The 18,594-nt window shown below is 60.6% G+C and overlaps 1 protein-coding gene across 2 annotated transcripts in view; it reads right to left on the bottom strand.

Annotated features, from left to right (window-relative positions):
• The window catches only part of GLTPD2 (glycolipid transfer protein domain containing 2), a 95,144-nt gene that overhangs the window by 2,310 nt on the left and 74,240 nt on the right, over positions 1-18,594 (bottom strand). The gene's annotated exons all lie outside the window — the stretch shown is intronic.

Genomic DNA, 18,594 nt, shown 5'->3' with positions numbered 1-18,594 from the left:
TCTGACCTGCCCCAGGCCTCACCCTGCTCAGCACACTACTGTGCATTGTTGCTTCTGGATCTCTGCCCTGCCCCAGGCCTCACCCTGCTCAGCACAGTACTGTGCATTGTTGCTTCTGGATCTCTGACCTGCCCCAGGCCTCCTCCCAGCTCAGCACAGCACTGTGCACTGTTGCTTCTGGATCTATGACCTGCCCCAGGCCTCCTCCCTGCTCAGCACAGCACTGTGCACTGTTGCTTCTGGATCTCTGACCTGCCCCAGGCCTCACCCTGCTCAGCACAGTACTGTGCATTGTTGCTTCTGGATCTCTGTACTGCCCAGACCTCCTCCCTGCTCAGCACAGCACTGTGCACTGTTGCTTCTGGATCTCTGATCTGCCCCAGGCCTCACCCTGCTCAGCACAGTACTGTGCATTGTTGCTTCTGGATCTCTGACCTGCCCCAGGCCTCACCCTGCTCAGCACAGTACTGTGCATTGTTGCTTCTGGATCTCTGCCCTGCCCCAGGCCTCACCCTGCTCAGCACAGTACTGTGCATTGTTGCTTCTGGATCTCTGACCTGCCCCAGGCCTCCTCCCTGCTCAGCACAGCACTGTGCACTGTTGCTTCTGGATCTCTGACCTGCCCCAGGCCCCACCCTGCTCAGCACAGTACTGTGCATTGTTGCTTCTGGATCTCTGTACTGCCCCAGGCCTCCTCCCTGCTCAGCACAGCACTGTGCACTGTTGCTTCTGGATCTCTGACCTGCCCCAAGCCTCACCCTGCTCATCACAGCCCTGTGCACTGTTGCTTCTGGATCTCTAACCTGCCCCAGGCCTCACCCTGCTCAGCACAGTACTGTGCATTGTTGCTTCTGGATCTCTGACCTGCCCCAGGCCTCCTCCCTGCTCAGCACAGTACTGTGCATTGTTGCTTCTGGATCTCTGACCTGCCCCAGGCCTCCTCCCTGCTCAGCACAGCCCTGTGCACTGTTGCTTCTGGATCTCTGCCCTGCCCCAGGCCTCACCCTGCTCAGCACAGTACTGTGCACTGTTGATTCTGGATCTCTGCCCTGCCCCAGGCCTCACCCTGCTCAGCACAGCCCTGTGCACTGTTGCTTCTGGATCTCTGTCCTGCCCCAGGCCTCACCCTGCTCAGCACAGCCCTGTGCACTGTTGCTTCTGGATCTCTGACCTGCCCCAGGCCTCACCCTGCTCAGCACAGTACTGTGCATTGTTGCTTCTGGATCTCTGACCTGCCCCAGGCCTCCTCCCTGCTCAGCATAGCCCTGTGCACTGTTGCTTCTGGATCTCTGACCTGCCCCAGGCCTCACCCTGCTCAGCACAGCACTGTGCATTGTTGCTTCTGGATCTCTGACCTGCCCCAGGCCTCACCCTGCTCAGCACAGCACTGTGCACTGTTGCTTCTGGATCTCTGACCTGCCCCAGGCCTCACCCTGCTCAGCACAGCACTGTGCATTGTTGCTTCTGGATCTCTGCCCTGCCCCAGGCCTCACCCTGCTCAGCACAGCACTGTGCACTGTTGCTTCTGGATCTCTGACCTGCCCCAGGCCTCACCCTGCTCAGCACAGTACTGTGCATTGTTGCTTCTGGATCTCTGTCCTGCCCCAGGCCTCACCCTGCTCAGCACAGCCATGTGCACTGTTGCTTCTGGATCTCTGACCTGCCCCAGGCCTCACCCTGCTCAGCACTGTACTGTGCATTGTTGCTTCTGGAGCTCTGACCTGCCCCATGCCTCACCCTGCTCAGCACAGCACTGTGTACTGTTGCTTCTGGATCTCTGACCTGCCCCAGGCCTCACCCTGCTCAGCACAGTACTGTGCATTGTTGCTTCTGGATCTCTGTCCTGCCCCAGGCCTCACCCTGCTCAGCACAGCCCTGTGCACTGTTGCTTCTGGATCTCTGACCTGCCCCAGGCCTCACCCTGCTCAGCACAGTACTGTGCATTGTTGCTTCTGGAGCTCTGACCAGCCCCAGGCCTCCTCCCTGGTCAGCACAGCCCTGTGCACTGTTGCTTCTGGATCTCTGTCCTGCCCCAGGGCTCACCCTGCTCAGCACAGCCCTGTGCACTGTTGCTTCTGGATCTCTGTCCTGCCCCAGGCCTCACCCTGCTCAGCACAGTACTGTGCACTGTTGCTTCTGGAGCTCTGTACTGCCCAGGCCTCCTCCCTGCTCAGCACAGCCCTGTGCACTGTTGCTTCTGGATCTCTGTCCTGCCCCAGGCCTCACCCTGCTCAGCACAGTACTGTGCACTGTTGCTTCTGGAGCTCTGACCTGCCCCAGGCCTCACCCTGCTCAGCACAGCCCTGTGCACTGTTGCTTCTGGATCTCTGACCTGCCCCAGGCCTCACCCTGCTCAGCACAGTACTGTGCATTGTTGCTTCTGGATCGCTGTCCTGCCCCTGGCCTCACCCTGCTCAGCACAGTGCTGTGCATTGTTGCTTCTGGATCTCTGACCGGCCCCAGGCCTCACCCTGCTCAGCACAGTACTGTGCACTGTTGCTTCTGGAGCTCTGACCTGCCCCAGGCCTCACCCTGCTCAGCACAGCCCTGTGCACTGTTGCTTCTGGATCTCTGACCTGCCCCTGGCCTCACCCTGCTCAGCACAGTACTGTGCACTGTTGCTTCTGGATCTTTGTCCTGCCCCAGGCCTCACCCTGCTCAGCACAGTACTGTGCACTGTTGCTTCTGAAGCTCTGACCTGCCCCAGGCCTCACCCTGCTCAGCACAGCACTGTGCACTGTTGCTTCTGGATCTCTGCCCTGCCCCAGGCCTCACCCTGCTCAGCACAGCACTGTGCACTGTTGCTTCTGGATCTCCGACCTGCCCCAGGCCTCACCCTGCTCAGCACAGCACTCTGCACTGTTGCTTCTGGATCTCTGACCTGCCCCAGGCCTCACCCTGCTCAGCACAGCACTGTGCACTGTTGCTTCTGGATCTCTGACCTGCCCCAGGCCTTACCCTGCTCAGCACAGCACTGTGCATTGTTGCTTCTGGATCTCTGCCCTGCCCCAAGCCTCACCCTGCTCAGCACAGCCCTGTGCACTGTTGCTTCAGGATCTCTGACCTGCCCCAGGCCTCACCCTGCTCAGCACAGTACTGTGCATTGTTGCTTCTGGAGCTCTGACCTGCCCCAGGCCTCACCCTGCTCAGCACAGTACTGTGCATTGTTGCTTCTGGATCTCTGTCCTGCCCCAGGCCTCACCCTGCTCAGCACAGTACTGTGCACTGTTGCTTCTAGAGCTCTGTACTGCCCAGGCCTCCTGCCTGCTCAGCACAGCCCTGTGCACTGTTGCTTCTGGATCTCTGTCCTGCCCCAGGCCTCACCCTGCTCAGCACAGTACTGTGCACTGTTGCTTCTGGAGCTCTGTACTGCCCCAGGCCTCCTCCCTGCTCAGCACAGCCCTGTGCACTGTTGCTTCTGGATCTCTGTCCTTCCCCAGGCCTCACCCTGCTCAACACAGTACTGTGCACTGTTGCTTCTGGAGCTCTGTACTGCCCAGGCCTCCTCCCTGCTCAGCACGGCACTGTGCACTGTTGCTTCTGGATCTCTGACCTGCCCCAGGCCTCACCCTGCTCAGCACAGCCCTGTGCACTGTTGCTTCTGGATCTCTGCCCTGCCCCAGGCCTCACCCTGCTCAGCACGGCACTGTGCACTGTTGCTTCTGGATCTCTGACCTGCCCCAGGCCTCACCCTGCTCAGCACAGCCCTGTGCACTGTTGCTTCTGATCTCTGCCCTGCCCCAGGCCTCACCCTGCTCAGCACAGCCCTGTGCACTGTTGCTTCTGGATCTCTGTCCTGCCCCAGGCCTCACCCTGCTCAGCACAGCCCTGTGCACTGTTGCTTCTGGATCTCTGCCCTGCCCCAGGCCTCACCCTGCTCAGCACAGTACTGTGCACTGTTGCTTCTGGATCTCTGCCCTGCCCCAGGCCTCACCCTGCTCAGCACAGCACTGTGCACTGTTGCTTCTGGATCTCTGACCTGCCCCAGGCCTCACCCTGCTCAGCACAGCCCTGTGCACTGTTGCTTCTGGATCTCTGTCCTGCCCCAGGCCTCACCCTGCTCAGCACAGCCCTGTGCACTGTTGCTTCTGGATCTCTGCCCTGCCCCAGGCCTCACCCTGCTCAGCACAGCCCTGTGCACTGTTGTTTCTGGATCTCTGCCCTGCCCCAGGCCTCACCCTGCTCAGCAAAGCCCTGTGCACTGTTGCTTCTGGATCTCTGTCCTGCCCCAGGCCTCACCCTGCTCAGCACAGCCCTGTGCACTGTTGCTTCTGGATCTCTGCCCTGCCCCAGGCCTCACCCTGTTCAGCACAGCCCTGTGCACTGTTGCTTCTGGATCTCTGCCCTGCCCCAGGCCTCACCCTGCTCAGCACGGCTCTGTGCACTGTTGCTTCTGGATCACTGACCTGCCCCAGGCCTCACCCTGCTCAGCACAGCCCTGTGCACTGTTGCTTCTGGATCTCTGCCCTGCCCCAGGCCTCACCCTGCTCAGCACGGCACTGTGCACTGTTGCTTCTGGATCTCTGCCCTGCCCCAGGCCTCACCCTGCTCAGCACAGCACTGTGCACTGTTGCTTCTGGATCTCTGCCCTGCCCCAGGCCTCACCCTGCTCAGCACAGCCCTGTGCACTGTTGCTTCTGGATCTCTGTCCTGCCCCAGGCCTCACCCTGCTCAGCACAGCCCTGTGCACTGTTGCTTCTGGATCTCTGCCCTGCCCCAGGCCTCACCCTGCTCAGCACAGCCCTGTGCACTGTTGCTTCTGGATCTCTGACCTGCCCCTGGCCTCACCCTGCTCAGCACAGTACTGTGCATTGTTGCTTCTGGATCTCTGTACTGCCCCAGGCCTCCTCCCTGCTCAGCACAGCACTGTGCACTGTTGCTTCTGGATCTCTGACCTGCCCCAGGCCTCACCCTGCTCAGCACACTACTGTGCATTGTTGCTTCTGGATCTCTGCCCTGCCCCAGGCCTCACCCTGCTCAGCACAGTACTGTGCATTGTTGCTTCTGGATCTCTGACCTGCCCCAGGCCTCCTCCCAGCTCAGCACAGCACTGTGCACTGTTGCTTCTGGATCTATGACCTGCCCCAGGCCTCCTCCCTGCTCAGCACAGCACTGTGCACTGTTGCTTCTGGATCTCTGACCTGCCCCAGGCCTCACCCTGCTCAGCACAGTACTGTGCATTGTTGCTTCTGGATCTCTGTACTGCCCAGACCTCCTCCCTGCTCAGCACAGCACTGTGCACTGTTGCTTCTGGATCTCTGATCTGCCCCAGGCCTCACCCTGCTCAGCACAGTACTGTGCATTGTTGCTTCTGGATCTCTGACCTGCCCCAGGCCTCACCCTGCTCAGCACAGTACTGTGCATTGTTGCTTCTGGATCTCTGCCCTGCCCCAGGCCTCACCCTGCTCAGCACAGTACTGTGCATTGTTGCTTCTGGATCTCTGACCTGCCCCAGGCCTCCTCCCTGCTCAGCACAGCACTGTGCACTGTTGCTTCTGGATCTCTGACCTGCCCCAGGCCCCACCCTGCTCAGCACAGTACTGTGCATTGTTGCTTCTGGATCTCTGTACTGCCCCAGGCCTCCTCCCTGCTCAGCACAGCACTGTGCACTGTTGCTTCTGGATCTCTGACCTGCCCCAAGCCTCACCCTGCTCATCACAGCCCTGTGCACTGTTGCTTCTGGATCTCTAACCTGCCCCAGGCCTCACCCTGCTCAGCACAGTACTGTGCATTGTTGCTTCTGGATCTCTGACCTGCCCCAGGCCTCCTCCCTGCTCAGCACAGTACTGTGCATTGTTGCTTCTGGATCTCTGACCTGCCCCAGGCCTCCTCCCTGCTCAGCACAGCCCTGTGCACTGTTGCTTCTGGATCTCTGCCCTGCCCCAGGCCTCACCCTGCTCAGCACAGTACTGTGCACTGTTGATTCTGGATCTCTGCCCTGCCCCAGGCCTCACCCTGCTCAGCACAGCCCTGTGCACTGTTGCTTCTGGATCTCTGTCCTGCCCCAGGCCTCACCCTGCTCAGCACAGCCCTGTGCACTGTTGCTTCTGGATCTCTGACCTGCCCCAGGCCTCACCCTGCTCAGCACAGTACTGTGCATTGTTGCTTCTGGATCTCTGACCTGCCCCAGGCCTCCTCCCTGCTCAGCATAGCCCTGTGCACTGTTGCTTCTGGATCTCTGACCTGCCCCAGGCCTCACCCTGCTCAGCACAGCACTGTGCATTGTTGCTTCTGGATCTCTGACCTGCCCCAGGCCTCACCCTGCTCAGCACAGCACTGTGCACTGTTGCTTCTGGATCTCTGACCTGCCCCAGGCCTCACCCTGCTCAGCACAGCACTGTGCATTGTTGCTTCTGGATCTCTGCCCTGCCCCAGGCCTCACCCTGCTCAGCACAGCACTGTGCACTGTTGCTTCTGGATCTCTGACCTGCCCCAGGCCTCACCCTGCTCAGCACAGTACTGTGCATTGTTGCTTCTGGATCTCTGTCCTGCCCCAGGCCTCACCCTGCTCAGCACAGCCATGTGCACTGTTGCTTCTGGATCTCTGACCTGCCCCAGGCCTCACCCTGCTCAGCACTGTACTGTGCATTGTTGCTTCTGGAGCTCTGACCTGCCCCATGCCTCACCCTGCTCAGCACAGCACTGTGTACTGTTGCTTCTGGATCTCTGACCTGCCCCAGGCCTCACCCTGCTCAGCACAGTACTGTGCATTGTTGCTTCTGGATCTCTGTCCTGCCCCAGGCCTCACCCTGCTCAGCACAGCCCTGTGCACTGTTGCTTCTGGATCTCTGACCTGCCCCAGGCCTCACCCTGCTCAGCACAGTACTGTGCATTGTTGCTTCTGGAGCTCTGACCAGCCCCAGGCCTCCTCCCTGGTCAGCACAGCCCTGTGCACTGTTGCTTCTGGATCTCTGTCCTGCCCCAGGGCTCACCCTGCTCAGCACAGCCCTGTGCACTGTTGCTTCTGGATCTCTGTCCTGCCCCAGGCCTCACCCTGCTCAGCACAGTACTGTGCACTGTTGCTTCTGGAGCTCTGTACTGCCCAGGCCTCCTCCCTGCTCAGCACAGCCCTGTGCACTGTTGCTTCTGGATCTCTGTCCTGCCCCAGGCCTCACCCTGCTCAGCACAGTACTGTGCACTGTTGCTTCTGGAGCTCTGACCTGCCCCAGGCCTCACCCTGCTCAGCACAGCCCTGTGCACTGTTGCTTCTGGATCTCTGACCTGCCCCAGGCCTCACCCTGCTCAGCACAGTACTGTGCATTGTTGCTTCTGGATCGCTGTCCTGCCCCTGGCCTCACCCTGCTCAGCACAGTGCTGTGCATTGTTGCTTCTGGATCTCTGACCGGCCCCAGGCCTCACCCTGCTCAGCACAGTACTGTGCACTGTTGCTTCTGGAGCTCTGACCTGCCCCAGGCCTCACCCTACTCAGCACAGCCCTGTGCACTGTTGCTTCTGGATCTCTGACCTGCCCCTGGCCTCACCCTGCTCAGCACAGTACTGTGCACTGTTGCTTCTGGATCTTTGTCCTGCCCCAGGCCTCACCCTGCTCAGCACAGTACTGTGCACTGTTGCTTCTGAAGCTCTGACCTGCCCCAGGCCTCACCCTGCTCAGCACAGCACTGTGCACTGTTGCTTCTGGATCTCTGCCCTGCCCCAGGCCTCACCCTGCTCAGCACAGCACTGTGCACTGTTGCTTCTGGATCTCCGACCTGCCCCAGGCCTCACCCTGCTCAGCACAGCACTCTGCACTGTTGCTTCTGGATCTCTGACCTGCCCCAGGCCTCACCCTGCTCAGCACAGCACTGTGCACTGTTGCTTCTGGATCTCTGACCTGCCCCAGGCCTTACCCTGCTCAGCACAGCACTGTGCATTGTTGCTTCTGGATCTCTGCCCTGCCCCAGGCCTCACCCTGCTCAGCACAGCCCTGTGCACTGTTGCTTCAGGATCTCTGACCTGCCCCAGGCCTCACCCTGCTCAGCACAGTACTGTGCATTGTTGCTTCTGGAGCTCTGACCTGCCCCAGGCCTCACCCTGCTCAGCACAGTACTGTGCATTGTTGCTTCTGGATCTCTGTCCTGCCCCAGGCCTCACCCTGCTCAGCACAGTACTGTGCACTGTTGCTTCTAGAGCTCTGTACTGCCCAGGCCTCCTGCCTGCTCAGCACAGCCCTGTGCACTGTTGCTTCTGGATCTCTGTCCTGCCCCAGGCCTCACCCTGCTCAGCACAGTACTGTGCACTGTTGCTTCTGGAGCTCTGTACTGCCCCAGGCCTCCTCCCTGCTCAGCACAGCCCTGTGCACTGTTGCTTCTGGATCTCTGTCCTTCCCCAGGCCTCACCCTGCTCAACACAGTACTGTGCACTGTTGCTTCTGGAGCTCTGTACTGCCCAGGCCTCCTCCCTGCTCAGCACGGCACTGTGCACTGTTGCTTCTGGATCTCTGACCTGCCCCAGGCCTCACCCTGCTCAGCACAGCCCTGTGCACTGTTGCTTCTGGATCTCTGCCCTGCCCCAGGCCTCACCCTGCTCAGCACGGCACTGTGCACTGTTGCTTCTGGATCTCTGACCTGCCCCAGGCCTCACCCTGCTCAGCACAGCCCTGTGCACTGTTGCTTCTGATCTCTGCCCTGCCCCAGGCCTCACCCTGCTCAGCACAGCCCTGTGCACTGTTGCTTCTGGATCTCTGTCCTGCCCCAGGCCTCACCCTGCTCAGCACAGCCCTGTGCACTGTTGCTTCTGGATCTCTGCCCTGCCCCAGGCCTCACCCTGCTCAGCACAGTACTGTGCACTGTTGCTTCTGGATCTCTGCCCTGCCCCAGGCCTCACCCTGCTCAGCACAGCACTGTGCACTGTTGCTTCTGGATCTCTGACCTGCCCCAGGCCTCACCCTGCTCAGCACAGCCCTGTGCACTGTTGCTTCTGGATCTCTGTCCTGCCCCAGGCCTCACCCTGCTCAGCACAGCCCTGTGCACTGTTGCTTCTGGATCTCTGCCCTGCCCCAGGCCTCACCCTGCTCAGCACAGCCCTGTGCACTGTTGTTTCTGGATCTCTGCCCTGCCCCAGGCCTCACCCTGCTCAGCAAAGCCCTGTGCACTGTTGCTTCTGGATCTCTGTCCTGCCCCAGGCCTCACCCTGCTCAGCACAGCCCTGTGCACTGTTGCTTCTGGATCTCTGCCCTGCCCCAGGCCTCACCCTGTTCAGCACAGCCCTGTGCACTGTTGCTTCTGGATCTCTGCCCTGCCCCAGGCCTCACCCTGCTCAGCACGGCTCTGTGCACTGTTGCTTCTGGATCACTGACCTGCCCCAGGCCTCACCCTGCTCAGCACAGCCCTGTGCACTGTTGCTTCTGGATCTCTGCCCTGCCCCAGGCCTCACCCTGCTCAGCACGGCACTGTGCACTGTTGCTTCTGGATCTCTGCCCTGCCCCAGGCCTCACCCTGCTCAGCACAGCACTGTGCACTGTTGCTTCTGGATCTCTGCCCTGCCCCAGGCCTCACCCTGCTCAGCACAGCCCTGTGCACTGTTGCTTCTGGATCTCTGTCCTGCCCCAGGCCTCACCCTGCTCAGCACAGCCCTGTGCACTGTTGCTTCTGGATCTCTGCCCTGCCCCAGGCCTCACCCTGCTCAGCACAGCCCTGTGCACTGTTGCTTCTGGATCTCTGCCCTGCCCCAGGCCTCACCCTGCGCAGCACGGCTCTGTGCATTGTTGCTTCTGGATCTCTGACCTGCCCCAGGCCTCACCCTGCTCAGCACAGCCCTGTGCACTGTTGCTTCTGGATCTCTGCCCTGCCCCAGGCCTCACCCTGCTCAGCACGGCACTGTGCACTGTTGCTTCTGGATCTCTGACCTGCACCAGGCCTCACCCTGCTCAGCACAGCCCTGTGCACTGTTGCTTCTGGATCTCTGCCCTGCCCCAGGCCTCACCCTGCTCAGCACAGCCCTGTGCACTGTTGCTTCTGGATCTCTGTCCTGCCCCAGGCCTCACCCTGCTCAGCACAGCCCTGTGCACTGTTGCTTCTGGATCTCTGCCCTGCCCCAGGCCTCACCCTGCTCAGCACAGTACTGTGCACTGTTGCTTCTGGATCTCTGCCCTGCCCCAGGCCTCACCCTGCTCAGCACTGTGCACTGTTGCTTCTGGATCTCTGACCTGCCCCAGGCCTCACCCTGCTCAGCACAGCCCTGTGCACTGTTGCTTCTGGATCTCTGCCCTGCCCCAGGCCTCACCCTGCTCAGCACAGCCCTGTGCACTGTTGCTTCTGGATCTCTGACCTGCCCCAGGCCTCACCCTGCTCAGCACAGCACTATGCACTGTTGCTTCTGGATCTCTGACCTGCCCCAGGCCTCACCCTGCTCAGCACAGCCCTGTGCACTGTTGCTTCTGGATCTCTGCCATGCCCCAGGCCTCACCCTGCTCAGCACAGTACTGTGCACTGTTGCTTCTGGATCTCTGCCCTGCCCCAGGCCTCACCCTGCTCAGCACAGCCCTGTGCACTGTTGCTTCTGGATCTCTGACCTGCCCCAGGCCTCACCCTGCTCAGCACAGCCCTGTGCACTGTTGATTCTGGATCTCTGCCCTGCCCCAGGCCTCACCCTGCTCAGCACAGCCCTGTGCACTGTTGCTTCTGGATCTCTGACCTGCCCCAGGCCTCACCCTGCTCAGCACAGCCCTGTGCACTGTTGCTTCTGGATCTCTGTCCTGCCCCAGGCCTCACCCTGCTCAGCACAGCCCTGTGCACTGTTGCTTCTGGATCTCTGCCATGCCCCAGGCCTCACCCTCCTCAGCACAGCCCTGTGCACTGTTGCTTCTGGATCTCTGCCCTGCCCCAGGCCTCACCCTCCTCAGCACAGCCCTGTGCACTGTTGCTTCTGGATCTCTGTCCTGCCCCTGGCCTCACCCTGCTCAGCACAGCCCTGTGCACTATTGCTTCTGGATCTCTGCCATGCCCCAGGCCTCACCCTGCTCAGCACAGCCCTGTGCACTGTTGCTTCTGGATCTCTGACCTGCCCCAGGCCTCACCCTGCTCAGCACAGTACTGTGCACTGTTGCTTCTGGATCTCTGCCCTGCCCCAGGCCTCACCCTGCTCAGCACAGCACTGTGCACTGTTGCTTCTGGATCTCTGACCTGCCCCAGGCTTCACCCTGCTCAGCACAGCCCGGTGCACTGTTGCTTCTGGATCTCTGCCATGCCCCAGGCCTCACCCTGCTCAGCACAGTACTGTGCACTGTTGCTTCTGGATCTCTGCCCTGCCCCAGGCCTCACCCTGCTCAGCACAGCACTGTGCACTGTTGCTTCTGGATCTCTGACCTGCCCCAGGCCTCACCCTGCTCAGCACAGCCCTGTGCACTGTTGCTTCTGGATCTCTGCCATGCCCCAGGCCTCACCCTGCTCAGCACAGTACTGTGCATTGTTGCTTCTGGATCTCTGTACTGCCCAGACCTCCTCCCTGCTCAGCACAGCACTGTGCACTGTTGCTTCTGGATCTCTGACCTGCCCCAGGCCTCACCCTGCTCAGCACAGTACTGTGCATTGTTGCTTCTGGATCTCTGTACTGCCCAGACCTCCTCCCTGCTCAGCACAGCACTGTGCACTGTTGCTTCTGGATCTCTGATCTGCCCCAGGCCTCACCCTGCTCAGCACAGTACTGTGCATTGTTGCTTCTGGATCTCTGACCTGCCCCAGGCCTCACCCTGCTCAGCACAGTACTGTGCATTGTTGCTTCTGGATCTCTGCCCTGCCCCAGGCCTCACCCTGCTCAGCACAGTACTGTGCATTGTTGCTTCTGGATCTCTGACCTGCCCCAGGCCTCCTCCCTGCTCAGCACAGCACTGTGCACTGTTGCTTCTGGATCTCTGACCTGCCCCAGGCCCCACCCTGCTCAGCACAGTACTGTGCATTGTTGCTTCTGGATCTCTGTACTGCCCCAGGCCTCCTCCCTGCTCAGCACAGCACTGTGCACTGTTGCTTCTGGATCTCTGACCTGCCCCAAGCCTCACCCTGCTCATCACAGCCCTGTGCACTGTTGCTTCTGGATCTCTAACCTGCCCCAGGCCTCACCCTGCTCAGCACAGTACTGTGCATTGTTGCTTCTGGATCTCTGACCTGCCCCAGGCCTCCTCCCTGCTCAGCACAGTACTGTGCATTGTTGCTTCTGGATCTCTGACCTGCCCCAGGCCTCCTCCCTGCTCAGCACAGCCCTGTGCACTGTTGCTTCTGGATCTCTGCCCTGCCCCAGGCCTCACCCTGCTCAGCACAGTACTGTGCACTGTTGATTCTGGATCTCTGCCCTGCCCCAGGCCTCACCCTGCTCAGCACAGCCCTGTGCACTGTTGCTTCTGGATCTCTGTCCTGCCCCAGGCCTCACCCTGCTCAGCACAGCCCTGTGCACTGTTGCTTCTGGATCTCTGACCTGCCCCAGGCCTCACCCTGCTCAGCACAGTACTGTGCATTGTTGCTTCTGGATCTCTGACCTGCCCCAGGCCTCCTCCCTGCTCAGCATAGCCCTGTGCACTGTTGCTTCTGGATCTCTGACCTGCCCCAGGCCTCACCCTGCTCAGCACAGCACTGTGCATTGTTGCTTCTGGATCTCTGACCTGCCCCAGGCCTCACCCTGCTCAGCACAGCACTGTGCACTGTTGCTTCTGGATCTCTGACCTGCCCCAGGCCTCACCCTGCTCAGCACAGCACTGTGCATTGTTGCTTCTGGATCTCTGCCCTGCCCCAGGCCTCACCCTGCTCAGCACAGCACTGTGCACTGTTGCTTCTGGATCTCTGACCTGCCCCAGGCCTCACCCTGCTCAGCACAGTACTGTGCATTGTTGCTTCTGGATCTCTGTCCTGCCCCAGGCCTCACCCTGCTCAGCACAGCCCTGTGCACTGTTGCTTCTGGATCTCTGTCCTGCCCCAGGCCTCACCCTGCTCAGCACAGCCCTGTGCACTGTTGCTTCTGGATCTCTGCCCTGCCCCAGGCCTCACCCTGCTCAGCACAGCCCTGTGCACTGTTGCTTCTGGATCTCTGCCCTGCCCCAGGCCTCACCCTGCGCAGCACAGCTCTGTGCATTGTTGCTTCTGGATCTCTGACCTGCCCCAGGCCTCACCCTGCTCAGCACAGCCCTGTGCACTGTTGCTTCTGGATCTCTGCCCTGCCCCAGGCCTCACCCTGCTCAGCACGGCACTGTGCACTGTTGCTTCTGGATCTCTGACCTGCACCAGGCCTCACCCTGCTCAGCACAGCCCTGTGCACTGTTGCTTCTGGATCTCTGCCCTGCCCCAGGCCTCACCCTGCTCAGCACAGCCCTGTGCACTGTTGCTTCTGGATCTCTGTCCTGCCCCAGGCCTCACCCTGCTCAGCACAGCCCTGTGCACTGTTGCTTCTGGATCTCTGCCCTGCCCCAGGCCTCACCCTGCTCAGCACAGTACTGTGCACTGTTGCTTCTGGATCTCTGCCCTGCCCCAGGCCTCACCCTGCTCAGCACTGTGCACTGTTGCTTCTGGATCTCTGACCTGCCCCAGGCCTCACCCTGCTCAGCACAGCCCTGTGCACTGTTGCTTCTGGATCTCTGCCCTGCCCCAGGCCTCACCCTGCTCAGCACAGCCCTGTGCACTGTTGCTTCTGGATCTCTGACCTGCCCCAGGCCTCACCCTGCTCAGCACAGCACTATGCACTGTTGCTTCTGGATCTCTGACCTGCCCCAGGCCTCACCCTGCTCAGCACAGCCCTGTGCACTGTTGCTTCTGGATCTCTGCCATGCCCCAGGCCTCACCCTGCTCAGCACAGTACTGTGCACTGTTGCTTCTGGATCTCTGCCCTGCCCCAGGCCTCACCCTGCTCAGCACAGCCCTGTGCACTGTTGCTTCTGGATCTCTGACCTGCCCCAGGCCTCACCCTGCTCAGCACAGCCCTGTGCACTGTTGATTCTGGATCTCTGCGCTGCCCCAGGCCTCACCCTGCTCAGCACAGCCCTGTGCACTGTTGCTTCTGGATCTCTGACCTGCCCCAGGCCTCACCCTGCTCAGCACAGCCCTGTGCACTGTTGCTTCTGGATCTCTGTCCTGCCCCAGGCCTCACCCTGCTCAGCACAGCCCTGTGCACTGTTGCTTCTGGATCTCTGCCATGCCCCAGGCCTCACCCTCCTCAGCACAGCCCTGTGCACTGTTGCTTCTGGATCTCTGCCCTGCCCCAGGCCTCACCCTCCTCAGCACAGCCCTGTGCACTGTTGCTTCTGGATCTCTGTCCTGCCCCTGGCCTCACCCTGCTCAGCACAGCCCTGTGCACTATTGCTTCTGGATCTCTGCCATGCCCCAGGCCTCACCCTGCTCAGCACAGCCCTGTGCACTGTTGCTTCTGGATCTCTGACCTGCCCCAGGCCTCACCCTGCTCAGCACAGTACTGTGCACTGTTGCTTCTGGATCTCTGCCCTGCCCCAGGCCTCACCCTGCTCAGCACAGCACTGTGCACTGTTGCTTCTGGATCTCTGACCTGCCCCAGGCTTCACCCTGCTCAGCACAGCCCTGTGCACTGTTGCTTCTGGATCTCTGCCATGCCCCAGGCCTCACCCTGCTCAGCACAGTACTGTGCACTGTTGCTTCTGGATCTCTGCCCTGCCCCAGGCCTCACCCTGCTCAGCACAGCACTGTGCACTGTTGCTTCTGGATCTCTGACCTGCCCCAGGCCTCACCCTGCTCAGCACAGCCCTGTGCACTGTTGCTTCTGGATCTCTGCCATGCCCCAGGCCTCACCCTGCTCAGCACAGTACTGTGCATTGTTGCTTCTGGATCTCTGTACTGCCCAGACCTCCTCCCTGCTCAGCACAGCACTGTGCACTGTTGCTTCTGGATCTCTGACCTGCCCCAGGCCTCACCCTGCTCAGCACAGTACTGTGCATTGTTGCTTCTGGATCTCTGTACTGCCCAGACCTCCTCCCTGCTCAGCACAGCACTGTGCACTGTTGCTTCTGGATCTCTGATCTGCCCCAGGCCTCACCCTGCTCAGCACAGTACTGTGCATTGTTGCTTCTGGATCTCTGACCTGCCCCAGGCCTCACCCTGCTCAGCACAGTACTGTGCATTGTTGCTTCTGGATCTCTGCCCTGCCCCAGGCCTCACCCTGCTCAGCACAGTACTGTGCATTGTTGCTTCTGGATCTCTGACCTGCCCCAGGCCTCCTCCCTGCTCAGCACAGCACTGTGCACTGTTGCTTCTGGATCTCTGACCTGCCCCAGGCCCCACCCTGCTCAGCACAGTACTGTGCATTGTTGCTTCTGGATCTCTGTACTGCCCCAGGCCTCCTCCCTGCTCAGCACAGCACTGTGCACTGTTGCTTCTGGATCTCTGACCTGCCCCAAGCCTCACCCTGCTCATCACAGCCCTGTGCACTGTTGCTTCTGGATCTCTAACCTGCCCCAGGCCTCACCCTGCTCAGCACAGTACTGTGCATTGTTGCTTCTGGATCTCTGACCTGCCCCAGGCCTCCTCCCTGCTCAGCACAGTACTGTGCATTGTTGCTTCTGGATCTCTGACCTGCCCCAGGCCTCCTCCCTGCTCAGCACAGCCCTGTGCACTGTTGCTTCTGGATCTCTGCCCTGCCCCAGGCCTCACCCTGCTCAGCACAGTACTGTGCACTGTTGATTCTGGATCTCTGCCCTGCCCCAGGCCTCACCCTGCTCAGCACAGCCCTGTGCACTGTTGCTTCTGGATCTCTGTCCTGCCCCAGGCCTCACCCTGCTCAGCACAGCCCTGTGCACTGTTGCTTCTGGATCTCTGACCTGCCCCAGGCCTCACCCTGCTCAGCACAGTACTGTGCATTGTTGCTTCTGGATCTCTGACCTGCCCCAGGCCTCCTCCCTGCTCAGCATAGCCCTGTGCACTGTTGCTTCTGGATCTCTGACCTGCCCCAGGCCTCACCCTGCTCAGCACAGCACTGTGCATTGTTGCTTCTGGATCTCTGACCTGCCCCAGGCCTCACCCTGCTCAGCACAGCACTGTGCACTGTTGCTTCTGGATCTCTGACCTGCCCCAGGCCTCACCCTGCTCAGCACAGCACTGTGCATTGTTGCTTCTGGATCTCTGCCCTGCCCCAGGCCTCACCCTGCTCAGCACAGCACTGTGCACTGTTGCTTCTGGATCTCTGACCTGCCCCAGGCCTCACCCTGCTCAGCACAGTACTGTGCATTGTTGCTTCTGGATCTCTGTCCTGCCCCAGGCCTCACCCTGCTCAGCACAGCCATGTGCACTGTTGCTTCTGGATCTCTGACCTGCCCCAGGCCTCACCCTGCTCAGCACTGTACTGTGCATTGTTGCTTCTGGAGCTCTGACCTGCCCCATGCCTCACCCTGCTCAGCACAGCACTGTGTACTGTTGCTTCTGGATCTCTGACCTGCCCCAGGCCTCACCCTGCTCAGCACAGTACTGTGCATTGTTGCTTCTGGATCTCTGTCCTGCCCCAGGCCTCACCCTGCTCAGCACAGCCCTGTGCACTGTTGCTTCTGGATCTCTGACCTGCCCCAGGCCTCACCCTGCTCAGCACAGTACTGTGCATTGTTGCTTCTGGAGCTCTGACCAGCCCCAGGCCTCCTCCCTGGTCAGCACAGCCCTGTGCACTGTTGCTTCTGGATCTCTGTCCTGCCCCAGGGCTCACCCTGCTCAGCACAGCCCTGTGCACTGTTGCTTCTGGATCTCTGTCCTGCCCCAGGCCTCACCCTGCTCAGCACAGTACTGTGCACTGTTGCTTCTGGAGCTCTGTACTGCCCAGGCCTCCTCCCTGCTCAGCACAGCCCTGTGCACTGTTGCTTCTGGATCTCTGTCCTGCCCCAGGCCTCACCCTGCTCAGCACAGTACTGTGCACTGTTGCTTCTGGAGCTCTGACCTGCCCCAGGCCTCACCCTGCTCAGCACAGCCCTGTGCACTGTTGCTTCTGGATCTCTGACCTGCCCCAGGCCTCACCCTGCTCAGCACAGTACTGTGCATTGTTGCTTCTGGATCGCTGTCCTGCCCCTGGCCTCACCCTGCTCAGCACAGTGCTGTGCATTGTTGCTTCTGGATCTCTGACCGGCCCCAGGCCTCACCCTGCTCAGCACAGTACTGTGCACTGTTGCTTCTGGAGCTCTGACCTGCCCCAGGCCTCACCCTGCTCAGCACAGCCCTGTGCACTGTTGCTTCTGGATCTCTGACCTGCCCCTGGCCTCACCCTGCTCAGCACAGTACTGTGCACTGTTGCTTCTGGATCTTTGTCCTGCCCCAGGCCTCACCCTGCTCAGCACAGTACTGTGCACTGTTGCTTCTGAAGCTCTGACCTGCCCCAGGCCTCACCCTGCTCAGCACAGCACTGTGCACTGTTGCTTCTGGATCTCTGCCCTGCCCCAGGCCTCACCCTGCTCAGCACAGCACTGTGCACTGTTGCTTCTGGATCTCCGACCTGCCCCAGGCCTCACCCTGCTCAGCACAGCACTCTGCACTGTTGCTTCTGGATCTCTGACCTGCCCCAGGCCTCACCCTGCTCAGCACAGCACTGTGCACTGTTGCTTCTGGATCTCTGACCTGCCCCAGGCCTTACCCTGCTCAGCACAGCACTGTGCATTGTTGCTTCTGGATCTCTGCCCTGCCCCAGGCCTCACCCTGCTCAGCACAGCCCTGTGCACTGTTGCTTCAGGATCTCTGACCTGCCCCAGGCCTCACCCTGCTCAGCACAGTACTGTGCATTGTTGCTTCTGGAGCTCTGACCTGCCCCAGGCCTCACCCTGCTCAGCACAGTACTGTGCATTGTTGCTTCTGGATCTCTGTCCTGCCCCAGGCCTCACCCTGCTCAGCACAGTACTGTGCACTGTTGCTTCTAGAGCTCTGTACTGCCCAGGCCTCCTGCCTGCTCAGCACAGCCCTGTGCACTGTTGCTTCTGGATCTCTGTCCTGCCCCAGGCCTCACCCTGCTCAGCACAGTACTGTGCACTGTTGCTTCTGGAGCTCTGTACTGCCCCAGGCCTCCTCCCTGCTCAGCACAGCCCTGTGCACTGTTGCTTCTGGATCTCTGTCCTTCCCCAGGCCTCACCCTGCTCAACACAGTACTGTGCACTGTTGCTTCTGGAGCTCTGTACTGCCCAGGCCTCCTCCCTGCTCAGCACGGCACTGTGCACTGTTGCTTCTGGATCTCTGACCTGCCCCAGGCCTCACCCTGCTCAGCACAGCCCTGTGCACTGTTGCTTCTGGATCTCTGCCCTGCCCCAGGCCTCACCCTGCTCAGCACGGCACTGTGCACTGTTGCTTCTGGATCTCTGACCTGCCCCAGGCCTCACCCTGCTCAGCACAGCCCTGTGCACTGTTGCTTCTGATCTCTGCCCTGCCCCAGGCCTCACCCTGCTCAGCACAGCCCTGTGCACTGTTGCTTCTGGATCTCTGTCCTGCCCCAGGCCTCACCCTGCTCAGCACAGCCCTGTGCACTGTTGCTTCTGGATCTCTGCCCTGCCCCAGGCCTCACCCTGCTCAGCACAGTACTGTGCACTGTTGCTTCTGGATCTCTGCCCTGCCCCAGGCCTCACCCTGCTCAGCACAGCACTGTGCACTGTTGCTTCTGGATCTCTGACCTGCCCCAGGCCTCACCCTGCTCAGC

This window comes from Lissotriton helveticus, chromosome 12 (genome assembly GCF_964261635.1).
Source record: "Lissotriton helveticus chromosome 12, aLisHel1.1, whole genome shotgun sequence".
NCBI lineage: Eukaryota > Metazoa > Chordata > Amphibia > Caudata > Salamandridae > Lissotriton > Lissotriton helveticus.
This window is presented reverse-complemented; position numbering and strand designations above follow the sequence as displayed.